Genomic DNA, 17,568 nt, shown 5'->3' with positions numbered 1-17,568 from the left:
GATCTGCTCAGACCCCAACCATGTACAATCAGGAAAGTGGAAGGATTTGAAGTTCTTGTAGCAAAACTGTGGCTGACGGGAATGAAATTCTGTGGACAAATTATTTTCCCTGTTGTTACCTCCTCTATTACTTTTATATACTCCACAATAACTTCACAATATCTCCCTGAAAGTCTCCATTGAGATCTTAATAGTCAACCTGCCATGATGCTCCAGACAGCTTGGTAATATACTTCCTGATGCTTGTTCTCTCTTCATCCTTCCTTATTTTTTGTCCCCTATTTCTGCTTCCCTGGAAATGTACTCCCTAATAGGCTGTTATCACATAAGCATTTCTCAGGCTCTGCTTTCTACTTTCTAAGAAACTGAAGCTAAGATAGGGAGATGGGAGGCAGAATGAAAAAAAAAATATATATGTAGCTATGATTTCTGATCAAGCATATTGAAGGAAAAGTTATAGACCCTAGAAGCTTTTCTGTATTAAAAATGTGATATTCATGAGCTTTAAGCAGATAAAATAATTCTGTCAATTTTGAGAATGTCTTTCTTATTTGTGGGTATTGGAAAAGGGATGGTAAGTAATAAGCAGACTTTGCTATCAAACCTTTCAAATGTACACTTCCCTACAAAATGTTATGTAGGTATTGAAAATGTACATGTTAATAGGTTTCTAAAATTTTCCAGTCATTGATCTCCAAGTATGAATTAATTCTTTCACTTAACACATAATTAATGAGTACGTATCGTGGGTTTTCTATGTATAATTTTCCTAGCCACAAATGAACAAGAGAGAGAGATCTTGGTTTTTTATAGTAAATATCCTAACAAGAGGAGAAAAAAACAAACATGGAATAGGGTAGATAGTGATAGGTGACAAATTAAAAATAAAGCAGGATAGAGTGTTGAGAGGAAAAGAGGAGTCAGGCAAGGCCTTCCTGGTGCAGTGGAGACAATGATATAGGTGGGTGAAAAAGTTTTATAATCATAATTATAATGAAAAGAAGTTAGAGGAAACTAGATAGGAAACTAGATATATTGAGTAAAGACAGAAAATAACAATTTACTAACTGTTTATAAAGCACACCAGCCCCTCTTCTAACACTTCACATCACTTTGGCCATTTAATTTTCACTGGAGCCCTGTATGGTAGGGATTTTTTTTGTCACCATTGTGCAGGTAAGAAAACTGAGGAGTTTTTTTGAAACCTTAAGAAACTAATCTAAAACCATAGAGATAGCTGTTACAAAAAGAACCAAAAGGGTGCCTGGGTGGCTCAGCCGATTAAGCATCTGCCTTGGGCTCAGGTCATGATCTCAAGGTCTGAGATCAAGCCCAGAGTCAGGCTCCCTGCTCAGCCAAGAGTCTGCTTCTCCCTCTGCCCATCCCACCCCCTACTGGTGCTCTATCTCTCTCCAAAAAATAAATAAAATCTTAAAAAAATAAAAGAACCAGAATTCCTTTTATAAAATAATTAAGTCATGGGGGTTAAAAATATGGCATAGAGCATATAGTCAATGATATTATAATAATGTGTGGTGATGGATGGTAACTACACTTGTCGTGGTAAGCTTTGCATAATGTATAGAATTGTCAATTCTCTCTGTTATATACATGAAACTATATACTATATAACAATGTATGTCAACTGCACTTCCCAAAAATTCTGAGTGGAGGCTACCTGAATACAGAGCCCAAAACCTAACCACTATCTGTATCCTTTTTTTTATTATTATTATTACATTTGGAAAACCTCTGGTTGAAGTTCTTTTGTAATTTCAAAGGCAGAGGAAAAAAGTAGTGAGCAAGAAACGATTGTCTCATTTTTCTCCTCAGACTTTTTTCAAGGCATAGGTAAAAAGGAAAATGAAGTAAGTTCACATGTTATAGATTCAATAAAATAAACACTGACTGATTGCCTGAATCAAAACTAGTGAGTTTATACATAAAATGTTATGTTGGCTATTTAAATTCTAAGTAGCATCTTATAGTCCCATGGCATTTCTTTTTTAAAAAAAGAATTTAAAGATTTTATTTAATTATGAGAGAGAGCACATGAACAGGAAAAGGGCACAGGGAGAGTGAGATCTGAGAGGATCTCAAACAGACTCATCACTGAGTAAGGATCTCATAAGCCGGAAATCATGACCTGAACCAAAATCAAGAGTTGGACACTTAATAGCCTGAGCCACCAAGGTGCCTCAACCCCTTTGCATTTCTATTTTTGCTCTAGCAACCATCTAAGAGTGAGAGATATCTGGAAATATTTCTAATGCATCATTATCTAAAGTAAAATTTCATTATCAAAAAGGTTTAATAGTCACTTATTTTGTTTAATTATAGAATACTAATTTCACAATTTAGAATAATAAAAGTTTGACAGCCAATTATTCTAAATCTAAATTTTTAGATTGCTTTTTAACTTAATTTTCAATGCAAAAAGTTTTTATATTTCAAAAGCTACCAGGATAGTATCTTGAGTAGATTATGAAAACTTGGATGAATATTAAGGACAACCGTTTTTTTTTTTATGTTTACATGAAATTTTGTGCAATGAGCACATTCTTAAATTTTCTGAAAAACATAATTGAATCTTCAAAGAGAATACTTATTTTTGCTGATTATGATTTTTGCTGAGTATGGTTAAATATACTCATTTTTTTGATGTTTTGAAATCAGTATTTTGTATCAATTGAGACAGATATACCTTGATTAACTTCTGGGTAGCAGTTTCTTTTAGTTGGCAGGTCAGCTATTTTTCTCATTAATGACATTTTAATTCAAATGAAATCTAAATCGGAGAAACAAGAGTGTGGCGTGAACATGGGGAAGCAAAAGAAAGCAAGAAAGTATGTGACCATGAAGCGAATGCTTAGTCTCCGAGATCAGAGGCTTAAAGAGAAGGATAGGTTAAAACCTAAAAAGAAAGAAAGAAAGATCCCAGTGCACTCAAGGAAAGAGAAGTCCCCCAACATCCTTCCTGCTTATTCTTCCTACATAACACACAGCTGGGCCCACCTTACCACATCCTGGTTGATACCAACTTTATCAACTTTTCCATTAAAGCCAAACTTGACTTAGTACAGTCAATGATGGACTGTCTGTATGCCAAGTGTATCCCTTGTATAACTGACTGTGTAATGGCTGAAATTGAGGAACTGGGGCAAAAGTATCGAGTGGCTCTAAGGATTGCCAAGGATTTGAGATTTGAACGATTGCCATGCACACACAAGGGAACCTATGCAGATGTTTAGTACGGAGAGTAACTCAGGACAAGTGTTACATTGTGGCCACAGCTGACCGGGACCTTAAACGAAGGATCCAGATGGTGCCTGATAACTAGAATGCCTCAATGTATTTGAGGCTATATCCTAGATGGGATACCTACTGATGTCTGGAAGTTCATCTCATTTATATAGAACTTGGTGACATGAGTTGACTTTTCAATGCCCCATTGAGCTACATGGAGAAGAACTCTAGTTGCTAGTTTTTAGCCAAAGCCTTCCTAAACTTGGTGAAAATGCATTAATTTTTGGAATCTCCCTTCAGCTTTTAAGATATCTTATTTGGTTGACTAGAATTTTGTACCTCAATCCAATCTGATAATATACATAGACTTAGCCAACTTATAATATTTTGTTTAATTTAAAAGAAATTACCCTGAGACTCTTGTGGTTTTACAGTAATTTAAATGATGAAACTGTAGTACATGTAAGACAATGTGATTTAAAGTTTAGTCATTTCTGATGTTGAGACAAAGAAGTTGTCAGTAAGTTTCATGTGCATTTCTCTTCCCCAGAATTATGTGTGATTTACAATTCATAAAAATTGTTTTAAGGGAGAATAAGAATGCCTACGATGTGATCTCCATGTCTCTCTGGGATAGTTATAGGAGTACTGTACATTTTATTTACTAGGGCTGTATAGTAAGAAGGTACTTAGAAATCTCATCTCTCCTTGAAGCTGAAGGAATAATGTATGTGCATAAAACAGTATTTACTACAGTGCTAGGAGGTATATAAATATTACTGCTAGGATGGTTGATTAGGTTGTCTCAGTGCACTTTCTCTGCTTCTATGTATTTGTATTTGTTGCAATTGTTTACTTGCTTTATTTTGGCTTTTGATTCCATCTACTTCAGAGGCTTTCCATAATATGACCACTGAACACTCAAGGTTACCTTACTGATATGAAAGAGTTAATGTGATTGCTTCCATGTTGAAATTACTTCCAGAAAATAACTTCAGTTTGGAGAGACTAAACCCAACTTTGGAGACACCAGAACCCAGGGTAAAGTTTTGAAGTCTTAAAAAAGTACTGGGTAATTGGATATGACCTTGATAAAAATGAACAAGGAAGATTTTCCAATTCCAGTTCCCCTCACAGTGTCCTATTACTCTAGTTTGAAATGATAACTATTAGAGAACTCATTCACCATGAATGAAAGAATTATCCCCTATTAAAATGTAAATGCCCCGGAAAAGACAGTACAAGAATCGATCAATCATTTATACCTTAATAAGAAGTAGTCACTCAAACTCTCCCAACATTAGAGTTATCTGAAATTGGACATTGATAGGATGGAGGTGAGACATAAACTCTTGGGAACCAGGAGTAGGGAGGACGGAAAAATAAAAGGAAAATGAAAGAGTGCTGAGATTATCGGCAGTATTCACAAAGTTATAAAGAGGTTGAATCACCAGTGACAAACAATTATTGGAGGTAGCATGCTGAGCTCAAGAGTAGATGGCTAGGCTATCAGAGAGCCTTCCAGTGCTACACTTGTGTATAAGGCAGAAAAAAAACTAGTCTCTCTGCTCTCTTCCTCGCCTAGAGGACTACCCTTCATGCCAAAGGATACTAACATATCACCCCAATATGGATAGGGATTTGCATTTATTCAGTCAGTTTAGGTATACTTGATTTAAGAATACAAATATAAACACATGTATTCTGCAATTATCAGAATAACATAGGAGATAATAAAAAAAAAACGGTTTCCAGTTTTTAAAGATTGTCCTGTATATGATTTACATGGAAAGATGTTTTTAGATCATGTAAAAGATCTGTAATTAAAAACTATTGAATCTCAACATAACTTTTCGGAAAAAAAATGTCTATTTAGTAATGAAAAATACCTTCCAGTTCTTCTGCATTGATATTCTTTCTTGCACAAATTGAATAAGATAATGTACTTTACACAGCAATTAATATAGTTCACTAATCTATCATTGTCATCTTCACCAGCTTTGGGAATGAGAGAGAGAAAGAGAGAGAGGGAGAAAGAAAGTATATTTGCCCAGTTAAACACAAGAGAATCACACATGAGCAAATAAGTTGTTGTCTGGCTTCAAGGATAATTCTTGAAGTTCCTTTAAGAAGAGTTATATCTCCTCTTTCATGATATTTTGTCAAAAGGCAGACAAAAATGATTATATTTTCTTTATTAAATAGATGTGTAATACATCATACATACTATCATATATTATACATCATATATATTATATTATTATATGTGAATTTATGTAACATATATTATGCCTGAACATCTATATTATTGAATTGACAGTAGATGTAATTAATTACAATAAAATAGCTTTGTTTTATATGAGAATAGTTTAATCAGTTGTTAAGAAATCTCTCTTAGGTCTGAGCCTTCAATGACATGAATTTGACATTATAATAATAAAGTTCATAATAAAATTCATTTAATGACTTGAGGGAATTCAATTTGTTCACAAACATCTTTAAAAGTTTATAACTAGTATGACTGTTAGGACCACGATATAGAATATTTGGCTTCTGTACCCGAACATCTAGGAGTAAAATCTTATCTCTGCTATTAAGGCTATTATCAAATACATTTTTGAATTAAATATGGTCATTTATTAACTCAACTAAGCAATATTCTTAAAGATATTTTATGTTATAATCATCTCATTAGTCACTTGTTTACATTTTGTACTACATTTATATTATTTTACTTTTCTTTTTGACTTTTTAAATTTTTATTTTTTTTAGCTTATTTTTAGGGTAAAAGTATAAGAAAACAGTATAAAATAAATGTATTATAGGGCTGGTAGATAAATTAATTATACTTATCTGTTGGTGAAAAATCACTTATCATCCTCATGTTATATTTTCAATAAGCAAGTAAATGAAAAGAAAATTACTGGTTAGGTCTATGATGTCAGACCCAATCTAACTTGAGAACATAGTAAAAGTAATATGTTAATTATAAGTTCATATTCTTTTGTTTCTATTTTAAATTTGTCATCTGCTGTTTTGCTCGTTTACTCAAGAAGACAAAAAATATCACCAATCTACACCTTTTATTAAAGATGCTATCTCATCTGAAGGACTTCACTATGAAAAGTTCTTACTGATGTAACTTGGAGCTATAATGTTCAGTAGAAATTGTAATTTTGTTCGTTACTTGAAAGAAAAAAAAAATCAAAAGAACACCTAAAGGCAAATCACGACTGTCCAAATTTTCTAGTATTTTTCTCTTTTCAACAGTCAGCATCAAAACTGTAAAGAAAATTGCTTTTGAATACTTCTGTACCAGATGTCAGCCATCTTGCTTATCACTGAACAAGCCACATTTGAACTAAACAGCTCAGCATCGCGTTGAGGGATGTGGTCGCTGATTGAACACAGGTGTAATGGTTGATATACTGTCACACAGTCTGACGTTAACCTAAGATCTCTGTTGAAATAGTTATTACTGATGGCACGAAATGTAATTGCTAATTTTCTGCCTGAGTGGTTACATATTTTCTCTAAATCTTAAGAGTTATTCATCCTTTTCCCACTGCCCATTCCTCAGAGTTTAAGGCAGATGTGTCAGTGGTCCATGGACCAGTAATTGAACCTGTCACTTGCAATCTACTGATTTCATTCTTCAGAAATGTGACTACTGCTTTATTCACTCTCCTGCTTATTTTTCTCCAGGTATCAAATGTCTTACTTGAACCTAAGCTAACCAATATTCATTGTTTACCTTTAAGAGCCTCTTTGGTCACTGAGCAAAGGAATTGTGGGTGATTCAAACCCGATTACTTTTTACCATTTCTGGTTTTAGGTCCCTGGTTTTCAAATGAATTGGTTCTTTATAAGCCTAATTATAAGAAATCAATCAACTTAGGCATAGAAAGTGTGGAGGTAGACAGAGGGGTGGGGAACTGGGATAGATTCGCTAATTCTGTCTGAATGAATGCCTTCTTGGAATGACTTAGCATAACTCAGGCTACTGATACACCTTTTCCAGAAGTTTACTGAGTACTAGTGCTTAGTGCCTGGTGATCACCCAAGGCCTGGCAGTTTTGACAATAAATATACTGTAATAAATTCAGTTCCAACAAATTTTCTACTCTTACCTTGGTTTCTACTAAAATGATTCAGTTAAGTCATGGTCCACAGTAAAATAAAAGGGGAGATAATATATGCCAAATCTATGCTTAAAGAATTTTCCATAAAGATTATTTGATGCCGCAGTCAGAGGAGAAATGATATGTCTTAAGTTATAGTCCATTTTAGCTTTTCAAAGTTGCATATTTATTAGATAAGATTTCTAAGTTAAAAACTAAAATTAACTTGCATAGACATAAGGTTTTCTTTAATGTGCGATTTATGGGTCATTTTAACCTAGCCTCCAAATATCCATTTTTAGGTTATAGAAACAGAGGATGCAAAATGAACGGGTAAACTTTGAAAAAGGCTGGGCATTAAGGAACTGCATCTGAGAGGGGGAATTTGATTAGAATTGAAATTAAGAAGTCAAAATCATGAACAATTGGAAGTGATAAGTCACAGAACAAGAAGTAGGAGCAGAAGCAGGGATGAAATATAGTTTTTGGGAAAAATGCTATCCTGACCCATTTTTGGGTCAGGCTTGAGGCCAGTCAACTCCCCTTCTTGAACAACTAAGTCCACACCCCAGCCACTTCCCTTATTGGACTCAGAGTCAAGGACCAGTATGGCTCAACCATAACTGTCCCTAAGGCCAAGTATCAGACAAGGAGGGAAAACCCCTTCTGAACCTCTAGATCCTCAGACTAGCCATTCCACAGAGGCAGCCTGCCAAAACCCACCAATCCCAGCTGATAAGCTTTGCCTAGAGCTCCAGCTTGCAGTTACTCTGCTCTCGGGTGCAATCTTCTGTGTGGTCCTGCCTGGCAGCCATCTCCATATTCAAGCTTTAAACTTCCATCTACCTGAATGTCATTGTGTTGTGTCCTGTCATCGAAAGAATCTTTAAATCTCATAAACTAAGGGGTATCTAGTAACAATATGGGAGATAATAGGTGTCAAGAATCCATCAGTTAAAACAGGAGCAATGGAAAATAGTTTCCAAAGTTTGATTTCAAGTGGAAGGGTACAGACTTACTTAGGTCAGTCATGCCAGGAGGTCTTATTTCTATGCCTGGTAAAGTAACTCATGATTCCTACCGCCAAAATTTTTTTCTTTCTCAATTTAGGAACTGCCGCCATAATCTACTCATTTACTAAAGGCAATAAATAGACATTGTTTCTTTTTTCTTAAAAGCACATTTAATATATAGTAAACTGGGCATATATAAAGTGTACAGTTTGACAGGTTTTCGCATATGAATATACCTTTAAAATCATCATCCCAACCAAGATAATAAACACATACATCACTCAGAAGTCTCCTCACTGCCCTTCATAATCTCTCTCTCCCGCCCCTTCCCAACCATCTCTCCCAACTCTCATCCCTGATCTGCTTCTGTCACTACAAATTGCTTTGCATTTTCTAGAATTTAATGTAAATGGAATCATACAGTGTAAGCTCTTTTATGTCAGACTTCTTTCCCACAGCATTATTTTAGAACTCACCCACATTGCACACATCAATGGTTCATATTTTGCTTTACTGAGTCTTAGTACACTATGTGAATATAGTGCAATTTGTTTATCCATTCGCCTGTTTTTTTTAAGATTTTATTTATTTATTCATGAGAGACACACACACACACACACACAGAGGCAGATACTCAGGCAGAGAGAGGCAGGCTCCATGCAGGGAGCCTGGTGTAGGACTGGATCCCGGGACTCCAGGACCACACCCTGGACTGAAGCCAGGCACTAAACCACTAAGCCATCCAGGGATCGCCCATATCCATTCACCTGTTGATAAATATTTGAGTTGTTTAAAATTTTGAATTATTAACAAAGAAAGGTGCTGTGAACACTTGTATATATATATATATATATATATATATATATATATATATATATATATAACTTTGTATGAAGATAAACTTTCATTCTTTCATTTTCTTGGGTAAATAGCTGAGAGTGAGAAAGTTGGATCATATGGGAGCTATATTTTTCATTCTTTTATATTTTAAAATTTTTAGAAAACCGTTAAACTGTTTTGCGGAGTGGCTCTAACATTTTGCATTTCCTCCAGCAATCTTATGAAAGATCCTGTTCCTCTACATCCTCATCAGCCCAACATAGGGTCAGGCTTTTCAATATAAACCAATTTTATAGGTGTATAGAGGTATCTCATCATGGTTCTATGTTGCATTTTTCTGATGACTAAAAGATGTTTACCATTTTCATGTGCAGATTTGTGATCTATACATGTTCTTTGTTGAAGTTATTGAATTTACAAATGAATTAAATTATGCTGTTTTGTTGATTTGCTTGTTTTCTTATCGAATTTTGATTGTTCTAAGTATTTCAGTGTAAGTTCCTTATCAAGTACGTCATTTAAATGGTGTATCTTTTCTTTCTCTCAAGAATGTTTGTTGAAGAGTAGACATTTTAAATATTAATAAAGTCTAAAGCAATATTCTTGATTCCCCAAATAGTTCTACTTCCGAATTTATTTTAAAAATGTCCACTCTTTACATTGAATGACTACCATCTTTCTCCTAGCTGTTGTCATCTCTTTTCTTTATAATCATGATAATCTCTTAAGTCTGCGATTCCAAGTTTTGGCCCCACCATTTCCACAGTACTTTATCCTGCACCTTTAAAAATGTTGTAAAGATATTGACACTTTCCTGATTAATTTTTTTCAGTAGTTTCCCATTGGATTGGTTAAAGCAACAAGTCTTTTCACATAACCTATAATGAATGTCCTCCATGGTCTGGTCCCTGTGTGATTCTCATACTTCATTTTGTGCCACTTTCTCTCTTGATCACTGTATTTCATCAATATCCTCTTCCTTTCTATTCATCTTACAGATCATTTTCTACATTAGCACCTCTCCTACTTTTCTTTGCCTGGATTATTTGATTGATCTGCTGTCACTGACAATAGAAGGAAAGCTTCCAGGTAGCATGGCTTATATTGAAATTCCATGCTTTTTTATCTCTCTCTTCCTAAGCTCAGGAGTGGGTTAAGTAAGCATCTCTAAACAGTTGTTGAATATATATACAAATGAGTAAATGTGTTTTTGATATTTCTATACACCCACTAATCCTGACTTGAATTTAATATAATTTAGTTTTTTATTATCAGTGATCACCTTAGAGGATGAGATTATCATTTTCACCAATAATGGGAATTTACAGAATAGATGAGACTATGAGCACTATCACAGTTTAAACTAGCAAAGATCGATATAGAATACAGAAGCCAAGACACACTGGGATTAATGCAACTAAAATATAAATCAGATTCTGATCCAAATTATGCCTTCACTCTAGGCTATTGAGAGATCTCCTAAAACTAAACACCGACTAAGCAAAAGATAAGGAGGCTAGTTAGTATTCTTGGAGCACACAGAAACATGAAAACATTAAAGGAGAATTCGGAGATGACTGTTGAAGGAATGTCCTAACATCTCATTTATTCTGGAATGCTGTACCTAATGGCTAGATACATGGGAGAGATGTAACCCTGTGTCTAAATTGCCTGATAGGTGTTTGTCATTTCCTACCCTTCACTATCTAATTGAGAATTTCTACAATAAGCTATGGGAAAACCAAATATTAAGAATGGAAAGACCCTCCTCTACCTGATTTCACTATGTTTTATTCATTCTTTATTTTTAATGAGATATGCCCCTAGCGGAAGACAGAGAAAGACCCTTTTGCTGTGTAATAGAGGTTCCTCAAGATGTTTTTGCCCTGCTAAATATGTTTTTCAGAATATTGATTAAGCTACAGAGTGAATTTTCCTCTAAAACTGTGCCTTTGCTAATTTTGCAACACATGCTCATAATATTCATTATGTGATTATTCAACATCCTCAGGTGTCCAAGTGATGCCATTCCAGGACAAAGCATGGTGCTGATTAGGCATCGTGAGATCTTTTTTTCTACTTGTAAAATATCTCAATGATATAATGATATGCTTAAATTATTCTGGAGCCCTGATTTGAATTACTGAGTAAAGTATTTAAAGCAATGGTAAATATTCTAATGATGTTAAATTTATTTTATTAAAATGATAGAGGAGTTGCTGGAATATTCTGCGGGTTCTTATATTCTGTAAGCACCCCTATATTTCTAGTTGTAGCAATTTCATATTTTATATGGATTTCAAAGCTGATATGAAAAGAAAGAGAAAATAAAGTATCAGCATTATTTTTTTATGAATTATTATTTTCCTAGTCACAATGATGCGAAGTGAACAGCTATCCTTGGATATCACTTCTTCTTCTATAGTTATGACTCTAATTATTAGTTGGTCTTCTCGAATATACATGTGCACATGCATAAAAATGTAAATTTCTCCATGTAAATTCCAAATCTATAATTACTTGTAGTTGATTCAATCAGTATTGTGGTCTTTCTATCTGTAATCTAACAAACACACTAGTCAGACATTACAAAATGTTTGGGTGCTTTTCTTGAATCACCATTATATTCGTTTTAATTTATATGATAATTTTGTGTGTTCAAAACTTACACAATGATATATGCTGTTTATAGCAATTCCAAACAGTGCAGTTGTATATGAAGAAAAATATTTTCCCCTCCCTCATTAATTTTCCCAGCCATAAAATTTAAACAATGCTTTAAAGAATATGATTTTTCATTCTTTTTCTAATGTTTGTATGAATGTACAACTGGTTAATTTAGTGCTCTCTATTTTATTTAATTTTTCATAAAAATTGAGATTACTCTGCTACCCTTTTTTTTCAATACTCCATCATGGATAACTTATTGGTCTAAAGATTTATTTTATTTATTTGGGAGAGAGAGAGAGCATGTAAGAGAAAGTTCACAATCAGGGTCAGGAGGTTTGGAAGGGGCAGAGGCTGGGGGATAAGCAGACTCCCTGCTGATCAAGAGAGCCCAAGGTGGGGCTCCATCCCAGGACCCCGGGGACCATGACTTGAGCCAAAGGCCGATGCTTAACCTACTGAGTCACCCAGCTATATCCATCATGGATAACTTTTTAAGTCAGTACGTATAAATCTCACTTTTCTTTATTTCACATAGTTTAGGAATCATGATCTAGTCAATCATTTCCTCATTTATGAACTTTCAGGATGTGGTTTATATTTTGCTTGTGCAAATAATGTTGCAACAAACTGACTTGTGAAAAAATTACCTACTTAAAATGCTACAAAAATGTATTATGTTCTTCTGAATTAAACTTCTGCTATTGTCCTCAGATACCTTAGACCTTATGAAGTCTAATATAAAAATAAAATCAACTCTAGCACTGCTCTTGAAATAGCTTATAATTACACCGAACTAAAATAACTTCATCAGGAATACACACCACTTTTTAAACAATCATCGTCTTTGCATGGCTTTTGCTTAGAAAAAAAAATGAAAGCCAGAAAATAAAGTTTTTTTTAAGCCATGGATATTAGAAGTATAAAATACCACATAAATTATTTGGTAGTTCTCTTCGATTACAGAAACAAATCCTGCAGAAGTAAGTTTGCTTTATCCAGGACAGCTTTAAATATCTCTGGAAAGTTAAATTCCTGTAGAATAGTATTTTACAGTTGAATTGTTCATTTTATTATTTCTCACGTATCAGTCATCTGGATGTTGCTGTAAAGGTATTTTTTAGATGCAATTAACATTTAAATCGATAGACTTTGAGTAAAACAGATTATCCTGCGTAATGTGGATGGACTTTATCAAATCACTTGAAAAGAGAAAAACAGACAGAGGTCCTCTGAGGAAGAGGGAATTCTATCTTCCGTCTTCAGACCTGAGTGATGACATCAAATCTTACATATATATTTACATCCTTTTGATTATTTTTCTCTGGAGAATCCTAATAGAGCCACAAAGTTTGTGAAAATTTGCTACAGCAGCTATAGGAAACTAATACACTAACCAACACAGTTATTATTTTAACATACCAATTTAATTCAAATTAAAGATTCAGAAATGGAGAAAATTTGATTTGGAATGATTTTTATTGAGCGTCAAATTTGTTAAATATAAATTATAAATATAAAGCTAAATGAGTCTGGACATATTATCCACTCTATATGGTGCAAAATAACAATTAATAAATATGAGAAAGTAAAAAGTGGAAGGCAGGTAAAATTACAAGTGTACTTTTAAAAAATCTTTATCATAATTAAACTATGTCCAGTGTCCCCCCCAAAAGCAAAATATATTCTCCAAGGCTTCAAAGACTAGATAACTAAAAATATACTATAACTATAATATTAATATAATACAATTATAATATTAATATATTATATTAATTATATATCTATTTTAGATATGCAAATAATTTGTACATAAGGGAACATATCAACAAACACACATATACTCGCATGTACAAAAAATGGAAAACACATTCATAAAAACACACACATAGGTACGTACACATACAAAGAAGCAGGCATAATAGAATAAAAGTTTTGTGAACAAAATACTTAACATGAAATGTCATAAAGTTAAATATAAACAAGTATTTGTTTTAGAATAAATGCAATGGATAATTTATCTATTACTGTGTAACTATATTACTAATTATAATTTTAAAAATATTTGATATACTTTTTCCTCATATAGAATTCTGAGCGGTTTAAATATTTTACAATAAGCATATGTAACTGTCATTAATTTAGAAATTGGGTCTCTACTGGAAACAGCTATAAAAAATGGACAAAACACATGGGGAAGTTTTATCTTTGGCATCACCCAAGTCCTCTGTCACCTGCAAAAGAAAGCATCTTTCCTCCACGTTCCAACCACGTGTTCTTCGTTTCCATCTGGGATCTCACCGGCAGCACTTTTAATGTTTATATTTCCAGCAACCTTATATTCATTTTGATGTATGTGTTTCCTAAGATGGTCGAAGCTTCCTCTTTTTTGCTTTCTGAGACTTTGTTAAAATCATCGTTAACATCCATATTTCTATGTAGTCTTTTCAAAGCTTAGTAGGCTTTTTCTATGATACATCTCAAAATTCTTCTAGTCACCATCATTACCTAAATCCATTCCAGATTCTTCCACATTTCTAGGTATTTGTTATAGTAGTAACCAAAATCTGTATTAATTTCCTAGGGATGCCATTTTCATTACCAAAATCTGTATTAATTTCCTAGGGATGCCATAATGAAGTACCATAAATAGAGTGGCCTAATTAAACAGGAGTATATTTTTTAATCTAATTCTAGAAGCTAAAAGATATCAAGGAATTGTTCAGGGCCATGGTCTCCTGAAGTTTCTAGGAAAAACATCTGTTACATGTCTTTTTCTTAGCTTCTGGTGTTTTCAGAGATCCTTGATATCCCTTAGCTTGTAATTGTGTAACTAGAGTCTCTGTCTCTGTCATCACATGGCATTCTCTCTGTGACTTCACAGTGTCTTCCTATAAGACCATCAATCATATTGGACTAAGGGCTCACCCTACTATAACCTTATTTTAACTACATACATGTGCGATGACCCTATTTCAGATAACCACCTTCCGATATACTGAAGATTACGATTTCAACATATATTGTTTGGGAATACGATGAAACCCATAAAAATTACACATGACAACAGGGATGAGCTTCAAAAAATTATATTAATGAAAGAAACCAGAAAAAAGTCATCTATATATTATGTTAAATATCCATAATAGGTAAGTCCATAGAGATAGAAAGTAGACCGGTGGTTTCCACAGTCTGGAAATGGGGAGTAACTGCTTACAGGTTGTGTTTCTTTTTAGAGTATTGAAAATACTTTGGAACTTGTGTTAGTTTGCTCAGGCTGCTGAAGCAAAATGCCACATACTGGGTGGCTTACACAATAAAAATGTATTTCTTACAATTCTGGAGGCTAGACACCCAAGAACCATTTGTCCATAGAATCGGTTGCTAATGAGACCTTTCTCCTTGGCTTGCAAATGGCCACCTTGTAGGAGTGTCCTCATATGGTCTTTCTTTCTGTGCATGCGCACTCCTGGTTTCTCTTCCTTTTCTTATAATGTCACAAGTCCTACTGGATTACAGCTATACCCTTATGATCTCATTTAACCTTACTTTTTTCCTTCAACACTCTATCTTCAAATATAGTCATAATGAAGATTAGAGTTCCAGCATATGAATTTGGGTGGGGAGAGCAATTCAGTCCATATCAGAATTGTGAATATACTAAATGCCACTTTGTTGTTCACTTTAAAGTGCTTAATATTTTTATATGAATTTCACCTCAATAAAAAAAAATTGAAAAGCACATTTACATCAAATCCTCTTCCATGAACTACATATAACTGTATTCACAAATGTTAAGTATAACAAGTGTTTTCTTGTATACCTTCACCTTCATTAAGATAAGTACAATGGATTTTATACTTTAAAGTATTTAATAACAACATGTAAATTGAATTTACTGTATCATACAAGATTTCATTTTGCAGACTATAAGAAAATTTAACCTCAAAATACTGATATGTAAATGCTAAATCTAGTGGGGTTTTTTTTTTGTTTAGAAAATACTATTGTTTTAATAATTTGAAAGTAGCTAGATCTTAATTATATATGTGGCAAACTGCCATTACCACCTTGATTTCAAAATTATTTATATTTAAGTATGTATCAATTGTTTACGTAGCAGTAGGGTCAGTTATAAAATTTCACCAAGTTGCTAGTTGTCTCAATATTCGGTGAAGTTTAGGATCAGGACTGGAAGATAACATTTTTAAATAGCAGTAATTTTGTAGTCAGCTTTTAACTATTATTAAATAAGGGGTAGTAAATATAATTGATATCCTAACAGGTAAATAGCCACCTCTATCATTCATAAACGTTCCCTCTATCATTTCTTATTATCGACAACCTTGGATCATATATAGCTACTGCTGGTAACTATCCTATTCTCTTTGAATAATTATGTAACTCAAATACTGTATAACCCAAAGGTAAAATAGGGTTAAATTTAAGTGATTTTTTTTCTAAATTTACAGTCCAATGGTGCTGAAAGTAATAAACTCTTTCCAAAAGTGACAATTCAAACTAAATTTTTGAATTGATTAACAGCACTACTTAAATAAACCGTTATTGTTCCATTCCTAGAGATATTGAGGACATGGCAAATTTCAGCCTCCTTTCTTTGCCCAGAACATCCATTCAGAGTTATGAGAAGATACATAATTAACAGATTAACATTATAAAAAGCATCAAGTTTCTGAGTCATTGATGGACATTGGGCATTCCTGTGGGAAATTCTAGGGTTCAAAAACATTTCTGGTTCATTCATAACAGCCAAAGATAAAATCAGGAGACACAGCCCCTGGATTCTCACCAGAGGCCTTTCTGTGTGTGTTGAATCCCAGATGAGATGTGCAACAGTTGGTCTGCCTTGAATGTGCCATTTCCAATACTTTCTTAAATGCCTGCAAGGCGCAATCTCACACTCAGTGCCCCAAACCAGTTCTAGCATTCAAGAAACATCTAGTTTTAACTGGTGTAAAGGAACAAAGGACAAGAAAGAAAGAGGGGAAAGAAGGAGGGAATCAAAGGAGAAGCAAAAAGGGAAGAAGGAAGAAGAGGACAAAAACGACAAAGACGGGAAGGATGAGAACTGTCAGACCAGTTGAGTAGATTTGCTCACGGAGTTTCTGACTGGTCTTTTGTCCTCCTTTAGTCTGTTTTCTTTCATACCTCAGATGCTGAACTATAAAAAAAATATTTCCATAATTAAGGTAGTACTTTCAGCAACAGAGAACAGATTAATCCTGCAACACTTATCTGTGTTTTAAGGAAGTTTAGTTGGAGGTAAGACGAGAGGATAATAACCAAATCAATTTTACTCACCTCACTATATATTTTACTTTAAAAAGTGATTATCTATTCAATTCTTTTACATGCCTACACTTTTTTTTCACATTTCTTTATGATCTTAGATAGGACATTTATTTTAGTTATCATTCCTGAGATTCTCAAAGTCCTACATGACTGGATTACAGACAAGAATAAAGCAGAAAGCTAAGGATCCAGCCTTCATGCTTGAGACCTCTAGTCTCAAACTTAAGTAACAGAGAACTCTGGGCACCCAAGTCCATCTTCATAATTTTCCACTGAAGCCAAGAGCAAAGTATTTGTTTGAAACGGCACCACCTCCTCAACAAAGAAGGCAGAGCAGTCTTGGGTAGCCACTCTGGGAACCTCCCTGT

General features: G+C 33.9%; 1 pseudogene; it reads left to right on the top strand.

Annotated features, from left to right (window-relative positions):
* Positions 1 to 2,809: 2,809 nt before the first annotated feature.
* LOC129503285 (rRNA-processing protein FCF1 homolog) lies at positions 2,810 to 3,340 on the top strand (annotated as a pseudogene).
* The last annotated feature ends 14,228 nt before the right edge of the window (positions 3,341 to 17,568 follow it).

This window comes from Nyctereutes procyonoides, unplaced genomic scaffold (assembly GCF_905146905.1).
Source record: "Nyctereutes procyonoides isolate TBG_1078 unplaced genomic scaffold, NYPRO_anot_genome, whole genome shotgun sequence".
Taxonomy (NCBI): domain Eukaryota; kingdom Metazoa; phylum Chordata; class Mammalia; order Carnivora; family Canidae; genus Nyctereutes; species Nyctereutes procyonoides.
The sequence above is the reverse complement of the archived record's forward strand: the minus strand, read 5'-3'. Positions and strand labels throughout refer to the sequence as shown.